We start from the raw sequence: 12,850 nt of genomic DNA, 5'->3' as shown, positions 1-12,850 counted from the left end.
CAGTAGTTTCTTTAAATACACACTCACTATTGTCATTATTTACTTCAGCATTATAGGAACCTCCAGTGATGAAGTGTCTGACAGCCACATTTAACACTTCCAGTTATGTCTCTTGAAATCTTGGCTGCAGGTAAAAAATAAAAAAATAAAAAAAATCTAATCCAGTGCTTCCCCATGAGGAGCGTAGGAGGCCGGGGCTAGGGAAGCTGGTCCTGACATTTAAGATGAGAGTGACCAGCCTCACTCATCCCTGAGTGGCATTACATGAGCAATAAACCCCAACCACCCCTTGGATATAAACCTGCACCAGCTCAATCTGACTGGAGCGCCGTAATTACCCACTAAACCACCAGGCACCATAATTTGGTTATATGGTTACCACCCAGTGTAGTAAATGATTTCCTGGTGTACAGGAAACCATTTGCCTTGTCACTCAGTGTAGAGTCACCCACAGGCAGAAGGAAGAAGAAAGAAAGAAGGAAAGAAAGACAGAAGAGGAAGGATGCACAAGAAGGAAGAGAGGAATGGGCAGGCACCCGAGAAAGCACATTGAGTGAGTGGATGGTATGCATCCCCATAAACCACTAATAATAAAAACTATGCCAAAAATGACATGCCAGAACATTTTGTCAGTAATAGGAAACCATTTACTACGCCGGGTGGTAACCATATAACCAAATTATGGTGCCTGGTGGTTTAGTGGGTAATCATGGCACTCCAATCGGATTGAGCCGGTGCAGGTTTATATCCAAGGGGTGGTTGGGGTTTATTGCTCAAATAATGCTACTCAGGGATGAGTAAGGCTAGTTGCTCTCATCTTAATGTCAGGACCAATATGCCTAGCCCCGGGCTCCTACACTCCTCATGGGGCAACATAGGATTGGATGATGGATGGATATAAATCCACCTGACAAACTATGCATCATCCAGATATCAGAGGAGTTTCATTGCCTTGTGATAAATACACAGCTGGACACATACACACAAAGGTAATTGCATACAGCGACAGCAAACCCAGGCAGACATGACTAACCCTGCATCAGCCAGGTATTGGTGAGTGACTGGAGGCGTTTACCAAGAGACAGTGCTTCTCTGGGCGACACTAGAGGCCTTGTGTGTTGCTGCTGCCCCTCCACAGTGGATGATGGGCAGGCCTTGTGTGTTGCTGCTGTCCCTCCACAGTGGATGATGGGCAGGACTTGTGTGTTGCTGCTGCCCCTCCACAGTGGATGATGGGCAGGCCTTGTGTGTTGCTGCTGCCCCTCCACAGTGGATGATGGGCAGGCCTTGTGTGTTGCTGCTGCCCCTCCACAGTGGATGATGGGCAGGCCAGAGGATGAGGGGTGACAGGGTAGAGGAAGTGGGCAGCTCAGCTGATCAGTTTGGTCTGCCACACTAACAATCCTGCTGGCTGGCTCAAATCTGATACTTGCCAAATGCCCTGTGGGATAACAAGTCACTTTAACTCCTCTGCAATTACACTGATTTTCTATCTATCTATCTATTGCCAGATGCCACAATCCCGTAAGGGGTGGTCATTTGACTTTGAGTTAGTTGTTTTACGGGGAGGGGCACTAACCCTCCACTCATACGCTGATGACTCCACCCTTCACCTTTCCATTCGGTTCCCGCAACGCCCATCTCAACAGTTACTTCAAGAAACAAGGGATGAGGCTATGGCACACCTAATGTCTGACTTGCCTCGTATCTCTGACTGGGGTAAAAATAATATGGTTGTTTTTAATGCATCAAAGACTCAGTTCTTACACCTATCAACCCGACAAAATCTTCCACAGGTATACCCACTAATGTTTAATAATATTCAGCTTAATCCTGCATCATCCTTGAACATGCTTGGGGTTTCATTTACTCGGGACTTATCTTGGAAAGATCATATTACATCTCTTGTAAAATCTGCTTCCAAGAGATTGGGTGTGCTAAGCTGACTCCGTTCCTTCTTTACCCCTGCACAATTGTTGACTCTATACAGGGGTTTTATCCGCCCCTGTGTGGAGTACAACTCTCATGTGTGGGGAGGCTCCCCACATACAGCTCTTCTCAATAGGGTGGAGTCAAAGGCTTTTCGTCTCATTAACTCTCCTCCTCTTACTGACTCCCTTCAACCTCTGTCTCTTCGCCGCACTGTTGCATCTTTATCTCTTTTCTATCGCTACTTTAATGGTCACTGCTCCTCTGAACTGTCTGCTTGCATTCCTCCACCTCTACGACGGGCGCGTAGCACCCGTCTGGCAGCAAACTCTCATCCTTTTTCTGTCCAACTCTCTAATGCAAGAGTTAACCGTTACTCCCAGTCTTTCATTTATGCAACAGGTCAGCTCTGGAACTGTCTTCCTCTGTCTGTATTTCCTGCTGCCTATGATCTCCAGTCTTTCAAACGCAGTGTGTCCAGGGATCTTAAAATGATCGGATCTTGAATTTGGCTCTATGTTGTATTTTGTTTTTCTCTTGGAAGGAACTGTTACTGCGGGCTCATGGCCTTTGGTTCCTTCTTCCTCGCATTTAAAAAAAAAAAAAAAAAAAAAAAAAAAAAAAACTTGACACGTAGGGAGCACGTATTGTTTGGTGATATGGTTACCACCCAGCGTTGTAAATGGTTTCTTGGCTTACAGGAAACCATTTGGCTTGTCACTCAATGTAAAGCCACCTGTAAAGGAAAGAAAAGCAATAAGAAGTGACAGGAAAGATGGGAGAAATAGGAAGAGAGGAGGACAGGCACAGAAAAAGAATGATAAAGGCTAAGGAAGAAGTAGGCAGCACTACATTAAGTGAGTGGATGATGGTGAGAAATAGGAAGAGAGGAGGGTAGGCACAGAAAAAGAATGATAAAGGCTAAGGAAGAAGTAGGCAGCACTACATTAAGTGAGTGGATGATGGTCACCACCACCTACCACTGATTTTCAATACTGTATAATCCTGCTATATACAATTTTATTCTGGCTGGGTAAATATAACAAACTGGAGAGGTCAGACACACCACTAGAACTGCCTGTTCATACACAGCATCCCAATATTTCTCCCCCAATTCCTACTTGAGAAAAGGGATGAGGTAGGATCCCCCTTCCTCCCCACCAGAGAGAAAGTATAACAATCAAACAGCATACCCAGTGACATATGCCACAGTCATTAACGCATCACCTAACAATCTGAAGTAGAGTATAACAATCACACAGCATACCCAGTGACATAACAATCACACAGTATACCCAGTGACATATGCCACAGTCATTAACGCATCACCTAACAATCTGAAGTAATGGTTCCACCTTATAAGTACAACCTGGTTGATCATCTACCCTTTAGCACTTAACTCCTTCCGTAACACCTACACTTATAAGTATTAAAGGCACCACTCAACTTTTTCTCTACCATCCACACACGCATTACTCAAAATGACATTGTGGTTACTCATACGAAACCCTAATACAAAAGGGTTCCTGATGTTATGACTAGTTACATTTAGGGAAATCTGTTTGTATGAAACAGTACATAAAGTATGGGCAAAAATGGAGACTGGGTGTTTAACAGCTCACACCTATAGTGCTATATATAAGGCAATTTTAAACAAGAATAAAGGTTAGCTATATCTAAAACACACCAACAAAATTAACATATGATATAATAATGTTTATCTATTGTAATGGATGCATAAAGACCCCAAGAAAAGCTATTGGAATTGCAACCACATCCTCAAATTCCTGACTCTGGCTACTGATTGCATACAACAATGATAAACACAAGTGAAGTAACCCTTAAAGGATTACTGCTGCTGGCAATACATAGGAATAATTTATATCACTATTGCCAGAAGCCTTAATCCTGTATGGGATGACCAGAAACAAACTGCTTCCACATTGCCCTGTCCTTTGGCTGTCCTCCCTCCAACTCGTATCCAACTCATTGTTCATGTAATGACACTCAGGGATGAGTGAGGCTGGTCACTCTCATCTTAAATGTCAGAACCAACTTGCCTAGCCCCAAGCTCCTACACTCCTCATGGGGTGACATAGGACTGAATGATGGATGGCTTCTGCATATTACACCTCTTCTGCATATTACATCCCAATATCCTCGTGTTACTGATACAATTACATCAATATAATGTATCATAAAAGAGAATGTTAAGGTAGTGTAGCAGCAGCCCCAATTTCATCTGAAATGTTAACTTGTGGACTGCAGGCTAAAGTACCCCTTCTTCAGTAGTCCACCATCCACCTTTTGGGAAACAGGGAGGGAGGTGAGGGAAGTTTGCCTAACCAGGCAGTGTAGCAGACCAGTTATATCAGTGCCACCACACGAAGGCATCCCTCTACAGCACCTGTGTTAATATGGAGTATGTAACCAACTGTTACAGATGAGGTGCTAACAATGCCATCCACAACACTGCCATTATTTCACACATCAATCAAGCCTTTGAAATATGTAACAAAGTCAGTGGTGTTACCTGGAGGCAGTAGCAGGCGGTTGATGAAGTGTGTGGCCAACTTGGGAAGGCAGGCCATGAGGAGGCAAGCCATGGCCATGATGGTGGTGGCCAGGCTGAACCTCCCACCACCCAGGAACTGGAACCCCAGGGCCAGGTGAATTACCAGGTGGCAGCCGTACCTGGAAAGAGGAGAAGAATGGGTTTGCAAGTTAACCCTTTGATTGTCAGGGTTAAATTTACTGGTAGCCAAAATACTGTATATCTAAACAAGGCTCAATGTGTTAGCCAAAATACTGTACATCTCAACAAGGCTCTATCGTGTAATAAATAAACTGAGTGCACCCAAGTTGGATTAGGCATCAACTCTTCCAAGATTTCACATTTTCTGGCCCCAACCCACTAGTGATGCCAACCACATATACAAATCATACTTATACTTTCAAAACATTCCATTCTTGCCTTGGTCAGCCTTGTTTACCAGATTGCTGCTCTTTGGCAATGTCTCCTAATCGTTTTCGTTTTTAAAGGCTCCAACATGCTTGCATGCATCGGCCTTGGTCACCTAATAGCGGCTCTCCATGCTGAATGATCCATTGCAGCCTCCCTGTTCAGTCCCTTAACTCTGAGGTCACACTTAATGACCTCGTCCCATGTCTTTCTTGGTTTACCCCTTGTAACCCCACCCCCAATATTAACACTTCTCACCTTCTTCACCCAATTATCATCCCCCATCCTCTCCACATGTCCAAACCATCTCAATCTACCTCTCCTCATCACAACACCAATACACTCCAGTCCCATCCTACCTCTCAACTCTTCCATCGTAAACCCAGCCCCCCCAGACCTTGGACGCAGGGACGCACTGCACATCCACCTAATCACTGCCATTTCTGTACATCTGAGCCAGCGAATATCCTCCTCCTTTAGTGCCCAGGTCTCACTACCATACAGCATTACACTAACATGAATAAAATTATCCAGCAGTAGCCAAAATATCCTCAAGACCAAGGGGTTAAGGCAACACATATAACCCAACAGTAGAAGCAGCAGGACCAACGCATGACCAGAGATGTTGGACGATACACACAACACACAGATCAGCCTCACCAGCCATCACCAGGGACAGTGCCAGTAGGGATGTGTTCAGACAGGGACAGTACCAGCCATCACCAGGGACAGTGCCAGTAGGGATGTGTTCAGACAGGGACAGTACCAGCCATCACCAGGGACAGTGCCAGTAGGGATGTGTTCACACAGGTTTACAAAGTTGACAGACCTGCCAGCTCAGCAACACTCCTGAGATAATGACATATCTGTTAGTTGGTCTATGTCACCCTTTCCATCCATTCATCCATCATCCAATCCTACGCTGCCCCATGACGAGCGTAGGAGCCCAGGGCTAGGCAAGTTGGTCCTGACATTTAAGATGAGAGTGACCAGCCTTACTCATCCATGAGTGGCATTACGTGAGCAATAAACCTCAACCATCCCTTGGATATAAACCTTCACCGGCTCAATCTGATTGGAGTGCCTTAATTACCCACTAAACCACCAGGCGCCAAAATTTGGTTATATGGTTACCACCCAGCATAGTAAATGGTTTCCTGGTGTACAGGAAACCATTTGGCTTGCCACTCAGTGGAGAGTCACCCACAGGCAGAAGGAAGAGGAAAGATGGAAGGAAAGAAAGACAGAAGAGGGAATGTATGAAGGAAAGAAAGACAGAAGAGGGAATGTAAAGTCACCCGTAGGCAGAAGGACAAGGAAAGAATGAAGGAAAGAATGACAGAAGAGGATGAAAAGAAGAATGGAGGAGAGGAAAGGGCAGACACCTGAGAGCTGCACTACATCAAGTGAGTGGATGGTGCTTGCCCCCACCTACCACAAACTCACTCATTAATAACAACAAATGACTTGTGAAGAGAGTAACAATGGGTGTTTGGGGGGGAGGGGGGTGGACCTCAAACAGCTAACATAGCGGTATATAATTACTCAAACTAATACTCCATTTCACTCACAAGGATGGCACTAGAGAGAGATGCCTTCATGTGATCTGGCCGACTCAACTGCCTGGTTATGCAAACATCCCTCAACTACTTCCCTATCCTCTCAAAGTGAAGACAGTGGACTGAAGGAGAAAGGGAACTTAAGCCTGCAGTCCACTAGGTTCACATCTCAGAACCCGAGGCTGTAACTACTACAACTACTACTACTACTACTCACAAGAAAACTACTACTGCTCACAAGAAAACTCCCTATCATCTAAAGCTTCACAGCTAAATTAAATACCAAGTGAAATTTACCTGTTAGTGAAGTTTGTGAACATAGTGGTGTATCTGCCTAGTACATCAAAGGCCTGGTTATTACTGGAGCCAGCCAACCTAAGGCCCAGCACCAGACCAGCCCCTGCCAGTATGTTGTGGTGGGCCTGTCAATGCAACCACAGGGTAAATCATATACAAATACCTACATCCAAACACAAACACACACAACCAACACTGCATACATTTCATCTGATACATAATGTTAAATATTGTTCATTTTGTACACCACACAAACACTGCTGCTATTTTGTTACATTATACTGAACATGGTAGTAGGTGGGGGTAACCATCATCCACTCACTTGATGGAGTGCTGCCTAATTATCATTCCTGTTCTGTGTCTGTCCTCGTCTCTTCCTATTTCTCTCATCCCTGCCACCACTAGTTATTACTCTTCCTTCCACTTCACATGGCTTTACACTGAGTGACAAGCCAAATGGTTTCCTGTTACTGAGGAAGCCTTTTACAATTAGTTTATAAATACAGGGATGGATATGGCACAAGCAATCATGGCACCTCCAACCAACTTTTACAAATATCTTGGAAACAGAAACACAAATGATCTAACACTCCCTCCTGCTTCATAAGGTGAAATTCTTAATATCATCCAGCAGTTAAAAATTACAGCACCAGGGTATGATGATATCCCTAAGAGCATTATCAAGGAAGCTGCCTCGATTATTACTCCTATCATTCTGCATCTATGTAACTCTACTATCAGCAATCTTCCCAGAAAAGCTAAAAATTGCCAAAGTTATCCCCATTTACAAACCAGGTGATACAAAATTAATGAGTAACTATCGGCCAGTGTCAGTTTTGTCAGCACTGAGCAAAATATTAGAGAAATTAGTTTATGATAAACTTGATGCATTTCGTACTAACAATACAGTACCATCATACGTAACTCCCAATTTGGTTTTTGCAGGAACAGAACTGAGACAGCATTTCTGACACTTACTGATGATATTCTAAATGCAATGGATGATAAATCTTTACTGTGGCCATATTTCTTGATTTATCAAAAGCTACTGATACAGTTGATCACTCTATCCTCCTGTCTAAGCTTGAACATTACGGGATAACAGGTACAACGCTAAAATGGTTTGAATCTTACTTAACAAACCGATAACAATATCCACTGTCCTACCTTGTATTTCTTTTATAACCCCATCCATATACCAACTGAACAACCATGGAGACATGACACATCTCTGTTTTAATCCAACTTGCAAATAGAAAAACTCACTCAGTTCACTATCCACACGCACTGCAGCCTTCGCACCATCGTACATACTCTTCACAGCATTCAACAACTTCCCATCTACTCCATATATTCTTAACACTTTCCACAATCCTTGTCTATCCACCCTGTCATATGCTTTCTCCAAATCCATGAAAGCCGCATACAACTTCTTTCCCTTCTCTAGAAACTTTTCCACTAAAGATCTAAGAATGAATATCTGATCTACACAACCTCTTCCCTTCCTAAAGCCTCCCTGTTCTTCTCCAACTAATTCCTCACACCTAAGGTTTGTATTCTTGCTGGTTTGCTATGGAAGCTCCCCAACACCTCTGTCTCAGTGATTTATTGTGATATGGCTGGTTGATATCCTTGGCCATGTGGAGAGGATGGAGGGTGAAAGACTGATGAAGAGAGTGTATGTGAGTGAGGTGGAGGGGGGAAGAGGGAGGGGGAGGCCGAGGATGAGATGGAGGAATGGGGTGGAGAAGTAGATGAGAGAGGGGGGTGTGAGTTGGGAGCAGGGCAGTGAAATGGCGGGGGACAGGGCGACTTGGAGGCGATTTGTTTGTGGCCACCCCAAACGGGATTGAGGCGTCTGGCAATAGATAGATAGATAGAAGTTATTTATAAAGTATGATGGTAATGAAGGGATTTTTGTAAGATGGAAGAGGACAATAAGGTGTAATAAACAAACTAAATTATTTAGGAAGAGGTGTTAAGTAGCTTGATGCAGAGTATGGTGATACCTACTAGGAGAATTTATGCAACACAAAAGAGGAGAGTAAGATGTAATAAAGAAAATGAACTGCTTAGGAAGAGGTGTTAGGGAGCTTTAGGCTATGCAGAGTATGGTAATACTGAAAGAATTTTTGTAACACAGAAGAGAACAGTATGGTGTAATAGGCAAAATAAATCACTTAGGAAGAGGTGTCAGGGAGTTTCCTTAACCGACGAGAATACTGACCAATCTCCCATACTCAACAGAATAAAATCATCACACATCAGGTGAACAGAATCCTAGACTTGTCCTACGCATGAGAGGGTTAGAAATACAGAAGACAAACTGACCACAGCTCCAAAGAAGGGTTAAGGTAAGCCTCCTGATGCACAGGAGGCAGCTTTTTTTTTTTCTTTTTTTATTTATTTATTTATTTTTAAATCAAAGGAAGAAGGAACCAAAGGCCAGGAGCCCACAAACGGCTCCCTCCAAGAAAAAACAAACACAAGACAACAGACAGCCAAATTCTAGATCTGTACGGTACATTTCACGATGCCTGGACAAGCTGTGCAGTAGGAAGTACAGACAGGGAAAGACAGTTCTAGAGTTGACCTGTTGCATACATGAAGGACTGGAAGTAGCAGTTAACTCCTGCATTACAGAGCTGGACAGAAAAGGGATGAGAGTTTGTTGCTAGAAAGGTGCCACGTGCCCACTGAAATGGTGGAGGGATGCAAGCAGACAATTCAGAGGAGCAGTGACCATTGAAGTAGTGACAGAAAAGAGACAAAGATGCAACAATGTTGTGAAGAGACAGAGGTTGAAGGCAGAGAGTAAGGGGAGGAGCGTTAATGAGACAAAAAGCCTTTGACCTTCCCTTGTTGAGAAGAGCTGTACGTGGGGAGCCTCCCCACACATGAGAGTTGTACTCTACACAGGGGCAAATAAAACCTGTGTATAGAATCAACAACTGTGCAGGGGTAAAGAAGGTACGGTACGGAGTCGGCTTAGCACACCTAATCTCTTGGAAGCAGATTTTACAAGAGATGTAATACGATCTTTCCAACACAAATCCTGAGAGAATGAAACCCCAAGTACATTTAAAGATGATGCAGGATTAAGCTGGATATTGTTAAAAATTAGAGGGTATTCCTGTGGAAGATATTGATGGGTTGATAGATGTAAGAACTGAGATTTTGATGCATTAAAAACAACCAGATTACCTTGACCCCAATCAGAGACATGAGCTGATGTGGGTGCCTGATATATCAAGGATGCCATGACCCCCAAGCACTGTGTCACTGAGGTGTGAAGGAACCGCATGTCAGCCACTGTCAGCAAGTCTCTCGGGTCCATCCACATGTCAATGGATGGGCAGGCAAGGCTAAGTAAATTCCAGTTCAGTCTGAAAGATTAAATTCTACATTACTGTGATATCTATTTATCTGTCATCTGCCCCTACATATCCTATTGTCTATCTATCATCCACTCCTGTAAAATATTAATCTGTCTATCTATCATCCACCTCTACAATATTCTATCATTCACTCCTATAATACTAGTGTCTCTAACTGTTACAGATTTTTTATGAATGGAGGAAACCTGTAATTTGGTGTATGGAATTTTCTAAAAAAAAATTTCCTCCTTCCTCTGTTCATCTTTGTATCATTCGTATCATATCATTTATAAAGGCTCCATATGCTGCCATGCATTGGTCTTGGACATCTAATGGCAGCTCTCCACGCTGCTTGATCTCTGGCAGCCTCCCTATTCAGTACCTTATCCCGGAGGTCACACTCAATGACCTCATCCCAGGTCTTCTTTGGTCTGCCTCTCACAACCCAACCCCCGACATTCACACTTCTCGCTTTCCACACCCTGATGTCATCATCCCCTCAACATGCCCAAACCACCTCAGTCTACCCCTCCTCATCACAACACCACTACTGATACAAACTATTTGTATATTTAAAATATGTAAACAGCGTACGAAGGAGTGTTAGGGTACAATATGCCAGGTAAATAACTGAGGAATAGGCATTATGAAGCCTGCTATGCCATTCACAATATAGACTTAATTAATGCATTGCTGGTGTTAAGGCTCTAACCTGGTACAGTCCATTTTTGTGGTGATGGTGGTGTGTGGTGGTGGTGTGTGGTGGTGGTGTGTGGTGGTGATGGTGGTGTGTGGTGGGGCAGCCAAGTTGAACCACACTGTCAGTTCAGCCAAAAGGCAGGCCATAGCCAGCTGGCCACTTCATCTGTCAACACAATATTACACTGTACATATAGGCTGCCCAACACCTCTTCCTTAGCGATGTGTTGTTGGATATGGCTGGTTAATGTAATTTTTTACACTATTTATGAAGAGAATGGTGATATTAAGAATATTTAAATATAGCACAAGAGGAAAGCAAGGAGAAATAAGTAAAATAAATCACTTAGGAAGAGGTGTTTGGGAGTCTCCTTAGGCAACAAAACCACAGGCCATGGTATCATACTTAAGTAAGGGTTGGGTACCTCAAGACATTATGTCAAATGGATTTCTATGTAAAATGGAGCCAAACAAAAACTGTATTAAGATGATGCTAATCCATATAAACATACTGCAACTACAAAACAACCCTAAAGCCTTCCATGCCACTACTCATGCAACACTTCCATATCATCTCTATCCACACACACAGCATAAGGGAGGAGAGGGAGGGGGAGGTTGAGGATGAGATGGAGGGATGGAGTGGAGAGGTATATGAGAGAGGGGGATGTGAGTTGGTGGAGGGCAGTGAAATGCAAGCCTGATGCAGGGATATTGAAGGACACCCAAAAGCAGCGGTAAACATGCAACTGGACACGGCTGCCTGTGGCTGGTGTTGATGACACTGTTATAGCTACAGTAAACTTTTTACTGCTTGTCAGTACACTTTTTACTTCTTTTTGGTATATTTTTTGATGCTTTTATGTACTTATGTGGGGAAAAAAGGAAAAATATTCAGACATATGAACAGTATTGCAGTATAGTTGTATAGGTTATACATGTACTGTGTACCATACGGCCGGCAATGTAATCACTTTGTTTTGGGATGCTGGCTGGCCATCAGTGATGCACCAACAATGCTTTGCACCCACATACACTCTCTACGTCCCATTCTTTGGATTATTTTTTAAATTTCTATTTTATATATTCTGATGGGTCCCTGGGCATTAAAGTGAATGGACGTTGTGCAGAAGGACATTAAGCAGCACATGAGTGTACACAGCCAACAATTGTACAGAAGGCCTGACTGTACTGCCCATAAAACTAAACCAATAGTTCTTCTGTGAGTCTGTGGGTAGCCTAATTATTCTCTTCAAGGTGTGGGACCCTTGGCTTGGTTACTACTGTCAAGTACATTTAAGACAAGATGAGATGCCTACTTCTCTTGATGACATTATGTGACTGAAAAACCTCCGGCCATGCTGCAAACAAACATATAGCGAGGCCTGACTGTGCTGCCCATACAACTATATGTATGGTTCCTCTGTGGTCCAACTGGGATGTTAAAACCACTACACTACCCGGCATCTGCGATAAAAGCTGAATATATATATATAGAACTACCGGTAAGCCTACTGACCTGAGAGACCTGGAGTTTAGGATGAAAGGGTGCTGAGTGGCTTGATATATCTGAGAGTTAAGCTAACTACTGATCCCTGGTGTGGCCTGAGTGTGCCTGGGAGTGGCCTGGGAGATGCATCAGTGGCAATGCTGGGGGAAGAACCAGTGGTGGGGCTGCCTCCACTGCCAGCTGAGACTGTGTTGCCACACATGCTACACTGCCATCCTGATGCCCACACTCTTCTTATGATGCCTAATGTCCTCTTCACTGCCCTGACCAAGACAAGAAACACAGACTAAGCAGCACACACCACACAGGAGTTAATGTAATGCTGACACTACAGTGACATTCCCAAAATCCAAAACGGTTAGCATCAAGGGGCTTTTGGAAAATTGTGAAAATCAGGAACTCAAATTAATGGAACTGCACTGTAGCTACTGTTTTAATGCTTTCAGGTTCTTAGCTATATTCCCTATCAGCAGAATAAGTATACCTCAATATATGACACCCCTAGATGCCATACCCC

This window comes from Coenobita brevimanus, chromosome 46, assembly GCF_032717465.1.
Source record: "Coenobita brevimanus isolate Jiangsu-jjx chromosome 46, ASM3271746v2, whole genome shotgun sequence".
Lineage (NCBI taxonomy): Eukaryota > Metazoa > Arthropoda > Malacostraca > Decapoda > Coenobitidae > Coenobita > Coenobita brevimanus.
This window is presented reverse-complemented; position numbering follows the sequence as displayed.